Source organism: Hyperoodon ampullatus (genome assembly GCF_949752795.1).
Source record: "Hyperoodon ampullatus genome assembly, chromosome: X".
In the NCBI taxonomy this organism is placed as follows: domain Eukaryota; kingdom Metazoa; phylum Chordata; class Mammalia; order Artiodactyla; family Ziphiidae; genus Hyperoodon; species Hyperoodon ampullatus.
Genome location: NC_136913.1, coordinates 38,092,506 through 38,100,776, shown reverse-complemented (window position 1 = coordinate 38,100,776; position 8,271 = coordinate 38,092,506). Strand labels below are relative to the sequence as shown.

General features: G+C 49.0%; 1 pseudogene across 1 annotated transcript; it reads right to left on the bottom strand.

Annotated features, from left to right (window-relative positions):
- Positions 1 to 4,781: 4,781 nt before the first annotated feature.
- Positions 4,782 to 7,130, bottom strand: LOC307069629 (GTP-binding nuclear protein Ran-like; annotated as a pseudogene). Its single transcript has 3 exons — positions 6,631 to 7,130; positions 6,421 to 6,493; positions 4,782 to 4,986 (listed from the first exon to the last, which is right to left on the bottom strand). The product of its transcript is annotated as a GTP-binding nuclear protein Ran-like (transcript).
- Between the last annotated feature and the right edge of the window lie 1,141 nt (positions 7,131 to 8,271).

The window sequence follows — 8,271 nt, the reverse complement described above, 5'->3', positions numbered from 1 at the left end:
CTAGCTATCTATTTTACGCATGGTAGTGTATTTATGTCAAACCTAATCTCCCAATTCATCCCACCCTCCCCTTCCCCCCGTGTCCACACATCCATTCTCTACATCTTCGTCTCTATTCCTGCCCTGCAAATAAGTTCATCTGTACCATTTTTCTAGATTCCACATATATGCATTAATATATATTTGTTTTTCTCTTTCTGACTTACTTCACTCTGTATGACAGACTCTAGGTCCATCCACATCTATATAAATGACCCAATTTCATTCCTTTTTATGGCTGAGTAGTATTCCATTATATATATGTACCACATCTTCTTTATCCATTCATCTTATATCTTGTTTAAGCCACTTATTTATTTTCTGTTTTACCAGCCACACCTAATCCTAACTGGTAAAGCAAGCACAGAATCAGAGCTTAGGAAAGAGAATAGCCCAGAGGGATAGTTCACAGAGGCCAGAGTATGAGTGCAGAGCCCTAGCTATCCACCCCAGAGACCACCTGTGGCAGGAGCCTCAAAGATGGCCCCAATGATCCTCACCTCTGAGTGTTCACTCTCTTGTGTACATCCCTCCCGCAATGAATAGGGCTGGCCTGTCTAGCCAATAGGATACCACAGAAGTAACAGTGTGTGACTTCTGAGGGCCATAAGAGACACTGTAGCTTTTGCCTTGCTGTCTCTTGATTCAGTCCTGGGGAGAGCCAGATGCCGTTTGTGAGGACACTCTCGCAGCCCTATGGAGAGGTGTGAGGAACAGGGACCGCTTGTCAACAGCCAGCCACGTGAGTCAGCCATCTTGGAAGTCAAATCCCCGGAGACTGCAGCCCAGGCTGGACCTCATGAGAGAACCTGAGTCAGAACTACTCCCAGACTCCTGACCCACAGACACCATGAGATAATAAGTGCTCATTGTTGTTCTAAGCTAAGTTTTGTTATACATCTGTAGCTAACCAATACACTACCACATGGGGACCTCTCAGCCAGCTTGTCTCTTGCTTCTGGTAGGTGGAACACAGCCAGATTCCTGCTCTGTGGCCCATGGGCTCTGAAGCAGAGCAGGTTTTAGGTTTTTCTGAGGGTCTTTTTCTGTTTAGCTCCCCTTCACACCTGTGGTAGCCAGCCTCCAAGATGGCCTCTGGTGATCTCTGCTTCCTGATGTTCACGCCTTTGTGTAATCCTCTCCTGTTGAGTGTGGGTTGGACTTAGTAGAATAAGGCAGGAGTGATGATGGGTGACCAGGAGACTAGGTCATAAAAGGCAGAGTGGCTCATCTCTCAATCTCTCTCTCCCTCTCTATGCTGTGGGAAAGCTTGTCTGGAGCAGCCCTATAGAGAGGCCCCACGTGGCAAGGCACTGAGGCCTCCTGCCAACAGCCATGTGAATGAACTCTGAAGCAGATCCTCTAGGCCCAGTCAAGTCTTGGGAGACCACAGTCTTGGCCGACAGCTTGACTATAGCCTCCCCTAAGCACCCAGATTCCCAACCCTCAGAACCTATGTGTGATAATAACTGTCCTTTTTTTTTTTTTGCGGTACGCGGGCCTCTCACTGTTGTGGCCTCTCCCGTTGCGGAGCACAGGCTCCGGACGTGCAAGCCCAGCGGCCATGGCTCACAAGCCCAGCCACTCCGTGGCATGTGGGATCTTCCCGGACCGGGGCACGAACCCGTGTCCCCTGCATCAGCAGGCGGACTCTCAGCCACTGCGCCACCAGGGAAGCCCCCCTGTCCATTGTTTTAAGCCGCCAAGTTTCAGACTAATTTGTTAAGCAGCAGTGTGTAACCAATATCTTCCCCATCACAGTGTAGTGGTTAACAGCTGAACTCTGAAACTAGACTGTCTGGACTTAAATCCTGGTTAGGCTACTTTGAGGCTGTGTGACCTTGAGCATGTAACTTAATCTTTCTGTACCTCAGCTTCCTCAGTTATAAAATGGGCGATACTACTGTTACCTACCTCATAAGGTTGTGAGGATTAAATACATACATAAAAAGGGCTTAGCAAGGTGCCTGGCATATAATTAGCAGTCGGTAAATGTCAATTGCTATTTTTGTTGTTACGATTCTGGCTGATGCAGAGACAGTGTGGGGATGAAGTGAGGGAAACACCTGCCAGTAGCACCATGATCATGACCTCCAGAGAAGTAAGGGGGGATGAGTATTTGCAAATCCTGAAACAGGCCCCTGTGGTTTTGCCTCCAAGTAGAGCATAACCGGGCTCTGCACATTGCAGGTGGGACCACGCTGCCTGGGTGAGGAGAGGCAGCCTTCAGGATGGTTCCGTAGATGCCAAGGCCTCAGGTCATGCCCATCCCTGGGTGATGCAGCCACGATTCTGAGCATGCGTCCCTGGATTGTAACATCCCTGCTCTGGAAGATGGTCAGAGAACGCTTTAGAAAGCGTGGACTGCGGCTGAAACTGGAAACGCTGGAATTTCTGGTTTCCAGTATGCAGGAAGTGTGAGTTTCCCTTTTCCCAAAGGAAAAACATTTGATTCCAATTGGTTTGTAGGCCTGGAATAAACTGCTTTCCTCAACTGGAAGGTATTATAGACTGTGTACGCTAAAGGAGAGAAGGGTTAGGAAAATGTAAGCAGGAAACTTTTACCATAAAAGTAAAATACATTACTAAGTGAAAGAAACCAGTCTGAAAAGGTTTACATACTGCATGATTCCAACTATATGATATTCTGGAAAGCACAAAACTACGGACACAGTAAAAGGATCAGTGGTTGCTGGCAGTGGGGGAGGGATGAATAAGATGAGCACAGAGGATTTTTAGGGCAGTGGCACTACCCTGAAATGTTGGATACGTGTCATTATACATTTGTCCAAACCCATACAACACCAAGAGTGAACCATAATGTAAACTATGGACTTCGGGTGATGATGATGTGTCAGTGTAGGTTCATCAATTGCAACCAACGTACCACTCTATGGGACATGTTGATTATGGAGGGGGCTCTGCATGTGTCGGGGCAGGGGCGATATGAGAAATCTCTGCACCTTCCTCTCAAGTTGGCTGTGAACCCAAAACTGCTCTAGAAAATAAAATCTATTTGTTTAAAAAGTAAAGGGAGAAAGAGCGTTTGATTTGAGGGCATATTATTTAGAACTCCGTTGAGTACAAGTACCAGAAGTTTCAAGCTTACTGAACCTCCGAAGAAGGTTATAGGTCATAGGTGTCTGATGAATCAGAAGACAGAGATTTTTGCTCTGGAAGATGGGAGGGTGCTGCACTGGGCCTCCGAAAGGCCTGGAAGGCAGCAGGGAATACACGCAGAGGCAGAACTGCTGTGGCCTGCCCCTCTCTATTCCAGCATCTCTTTATTCTCTCTCTCTCTCTCTCTCCTCCTCCGCCTTTTGTCCCCCCACAGAGCTTGCCTTCTCAGGCCTACAGTATCCCACAGCCCCGCTACTTACACAGAATGGCTTTCTGGCTCTTCATAAACACTGTTTTATTTTTCTCCATCCCAGTCCTAAATTCCTGGGCAAAAGGGGACGCTCGGTGGCCCAGTACCTTGGGGCCGATGTCTGCTCCCTGCGCCAGCAACTCTGGCCAGGGGGTGGGGGTGGGAGCACCTTACAAAGGAAGCTGTCTGGAGCCCATCCCTGCAAAATAGCGAATGGGTGTACCAGGAGCTGTGCAGGGCTGGTGACTTTTAGCTGGGCCCAGTTCTGTGACCTGTGACAGTCGTCCCCCAGAAGCAGGCTATCATGTTAGCTGCTGGCAGAAATCTGCCCCACTTTCTGTGCTTGGCGGCTGGTGCCTGCTTTCCCTTTTGATGTAAGGCCGGTGCAGGGGCTTGGATTTGGAGCGTGGCATTGGAGGAAGTCTTGAACGCCAACTAGCCTTAATTCCTCCTTCTTATATAACTAAATGGCAACTGAGAGGATATTTGGATTCCGCTTGCTTTTTTTTTTTTTTTCGTTGCAGTAGTTTAGTTATTAATTAGTGTGCAAAAAAAAAAAAAAAGTAATAAAATATCCTTGTTTATGTTCTAGTCTGCGGGGCTGTGTGCTCATTAGTTTGCAGCCTGGCGTGGGGATCGGGAACGCTGGGCCCCCGGGGAGTGGGCCGGACCGAGGGTGTCAGCGTCTTCCGTTGCGGAGGCGATGGGCCAATGCAATTCGTTCCTCTTCCTCCCTCCCTCTCTCCCCCCCCCCCTCCCCCGCCGCTTCCTCCCTCCCCCCTCCTTCCTCCCTCCCTCCCCACCACCACCTTCCTCCCTTCCCCCCCACCGTCCCCCGCCTCCCTGCGGGTTCTGGGCGTCCTTGCAAGGCAAGCGCTTCCTGAGAGGGTGGCTTCGAGGCCGGAGAGCTCGCAGTCATTCTTTAAGGAAGGGGGGACGGGATCAACAAGGCAGTTGAAATCCGGTTCTAGGCGGCCTCCGGTGGTGCCCCCCGCGGGGCCCAAGCCGCCCCACCTCCGCGACTGCCCGGAGCCCCGCTGCGGACTGTGCTGGCTGCCGCCACCCGGCCTCCCGTGATGCACCCCTTCACTTCGGAGTGGATCGGAGCCGGGGGATGCGGGGGGTCCCGGAGAGTGTGACTCAGAGGGGCAGAGGTCCCCCAATTCTCGAAGCCTGCGAGCCCCCGGGCGACCCTTAGCCCCAGGGCAGCGCGCTTGTCCCCTTGCAAGGATGGACTGCGGGGGTGGGGGGAGGCCCGATTGGTGAACGGGGCTTCTGGTCCCTCCCTGGAGGGCTTGGAGGGTTGTAATTCAGGCTGGCCCGCCTTTTCCAGCCCCTCTCAGCTCCATCCGCCCCCCTCCATCCCCCCCCCTCACCCCGAGCCGGAGCCCCAGCCGTCGGGCAGGTCCGGCAGGCTGTCCGGGGCAGTCTTGACCTGACGCGGCAGGAAGGAGGGAAGGAGGGCTGAGCAGCCTGGCCGGGAGGCCGCACTTCTTATCGTCCCCTGCCCACCCCGGGGCTGGGGGGCTGGGGGCTCCTGCCCCGCTGGAGCCGGGCCGGCTGGGGGCGCCAGCTGCCTTGGGAGCCGGTTTTGGAGGTGGGGGTCAGGCCGGGCTCTTAGGCCTTGTTCACCTCATGACACACCCAGAAATTTTATATAGTATCTCTAAGACATTCAGGGGAGAACTGGAGAGTATTTGGAGAGTCAAAATGTGGCTTGCTGGAAAAAAAAAAATGTATTTCTGTGTATTATGTAATCATTTCTGTGTATTATGTAAAAAAATTAAGTGTGTTGAATATCAAGTATGTATATACATTTTTCTAATGAAATCTTTCCAACCCTCCCTTTTATTTTTTACTTTTACTATGGAAAATTTCAAACATATACAAAAATAGATGAGTAGATAATCCCCAGCTTCAATAATTATCAAGGTAGGGCCAATTTTGTTTCCTCTCTACACCCACCCACTTCTTCCCCCTCCTATTATATCTTTTCAATTTTTAATGATAAGGTGAGCTTGCGTTTTAATTAGCCTTTGCTGTGTAACAAGCCGCCCCAAGGAATAGTGGCTGAAAACAACAATATTTTGATTTGTCATGATTTGGTTGGCTGGGTACTTCCTCTTGCCAGTTTTGACTGGACTCACTCAAGAGGGAGGATCAGCTGGGCTGGAAGGTTCCAGATGGCCTGACTCACATATCTAGCTGTGGACTAGGACTCCTCAGGTCTCCTCTCCTCCATGGCTTCTCATGTTCTAGTAGGCTAAGTGGACTTCTTTATATGGCAACCAGAACCTTCTCGGAGGATCAAGGCAGAAGCCTCAAGCTTCCTGAGCTAACTGTGGGAGTCTCAAGTCACTTCCACCCACTTCTATTGGCCAAAGCAGATCACAAGGCTAGTCCAGACTCTGGGATAGGAGGGTAGAGAAATAGACCCACCCTTGGATGGGAGGAACAAAGTGCAGTGACACATTGCAAAGTGAATACTAGTATGTGAGGGATTGGTGGTCTTTAACCAATCTAGTACACAGTTAGCTTTTATCACCATAACTTTTACATGAGGTTTTATGATTGCAATGGCCACACACAATTCCTGATCTAGACTTTTTAATGATAAACAAATTGCTTGATAGTCACCATCAAAGAGAAACTTTGTTAGTACAGGTAAGCAATTGACATTTTTTATCATCCATTTAAAGTTGTACAACAATTGAAATTATATTTAAAGAATCTGGCAGCTCTTCCTTTAGTGGGCAGATGAAAAGTTGATATTTCTCATGGTAATGCAAATGAATATCTGACTCCAGACATCTCTCCCTATAGACACTTGAAAATGAAGATGAAGTTCTTATTTGAAGGAGGCATGTGCATTATGAGAGCAGTAGACCTGCAGTTGGCATGGACACCATAAGATTACACATCAGCCACAAAAGGATAAAGGTGTCTGATACATGTGGAGATGGGGTTTCAGGGCACTCTGCGGGGACCCTGCTCTGCCAGCCTCATATTACACTGCCAAGGCTCGGTCCATGACAACCTCTGGTGGGGCAAGAACAGGCATGGCAATGAACTCCAAGTTAAGGGCTCCAATTAGTTGTTGTTGTTTTTTTAATTGAGGTATGGTTGATTTACAATGTTGTGTTAGTTTCTGCTGTATAGTAAAGTAATTCAGTTCTTTTCCATTATGGTTTATTACAGGATATTGAATATAGTTCCCTGTGATCCAATTAGTTTTTGAACAAGCCAAAGGAAAGACTCTTCAGAGTTGTAGTTACTCTTAGCAGAACTGTCATAGTACTGAAAATTCTTCTTTTATGGAAGATGTTGGATTTTGCCTTAACTTTCTTGTCCTTAATATCCACCTTGTTGCCACACAACATAATGAGGTTGTTTTCACATACTTGTACCAGATCTCTATGCCAGTTAGGCACATTCCTGTAAGCTCTCTATGTTACATCAAACATTAAAATTCTACATTGGGTTTGGATATAATAGCCATCTCTCCATCCACCAAATTTCTCCTGACCAGCTCAATATATCCCATACATTGACCTTAATAGGTCCTCTGCTGGTGTGGAACACAAGAGAATGGACCTCAACCTCGAACATGGCTACGTTCTTCTCCAGTCACCAGTCAGTGACGTTTCATGAATGTAGTTTGTCCATCACCAACCAACACAAGTTTGAACGGAGCTTGTGATTCTCCTTGGGCAGCCACCATGATGTTTCTTCCAGACACATCTCCATGCTGAGGGTGCTATGACCATTATTCTTGCATTTACTATTAACATGTTAGCATGCCCCATCTGTGTACCCCCTTTGTAAAATTAGGCAACAGTCTTCAAGACTACTCTCACTTCTGACACCAACTGCAGAGTTCAGGGGTCCCCAGGACCACCCTCAGGTCTGATTATTTGCTAGAAAGACTCACAGAACTCACTGAATGCTTTTATACTCATGGTTACAGTTTATCACTGTGAAAGGATACGGATTGAAATCAGTCAAGGGAAGAGACACAGCGGGGCAGGGTCCGGAGAGGTCCAAACATGGAGCTTCCATTTGTCCTCTCCCAGTGGCGTCATGGATAGTGCTAACTCCTCCCAGCAACTATGCTGTGACAATATGCGTGGAGTATTGCCAACCAAGGAAGCTCACTTGAGCCTTGGTGTACAGAGTTTTTACTGGACCTTAGTCGTGTAGACATGGTTGGTTGTCCACCCTCTGAAGGCTGAGCTGATACCATGTGACCCAAAGCCCCTACTGTAAATCAAGTTGTTCTCCTATCTGGCGTGGCCTAAGGCCCCCAGGTAAACAAAGATACTCTTATCAGGCAAGACATTCTAAGGGTTTAGAGATCACCTTCCAGGAACCGAGGCAAAGGCCAGGCCTTTCTTTGGGCAAAGTTCATTCTTCACTGCACACCCTCATTCTGCTTTTTCTCTCTCTTCCTTTCTCCACATCTTTTCCCTTCCACCTCTCCTCTGTCCTAGGCTGGGAGGTCACGCTGTTATCATAGGGAGTTTGAAGGTCAATGAAAGGGATGGGACACCTCAGTAGTTCCCTCCCCAGGTCTCCACAGCTTTGTGTCCAGGGTGCTGTGTGGCAGAGGCCAGCCATATTGCTGTCTGCCAGGAGAGCCCTGGGAGATGGCAGGTGAGTGTGGAGAGGGCAATGGGTCTGGGCAGCTAGTTGAGCTCCTGATCCCCCACGACCTGGTCATCTGGGGCATGTTCAAGGCGTCACGTCTGCTCCCTGGAGTGTGAGGGAACTGACACCAAAGGGACAGAGAGAGGCGCCTGGGCAGGTCTGTGCTAAGTTGCCTGGGGCACTGATCACCACTCCCAAGTTCAAGTTGAACCCTG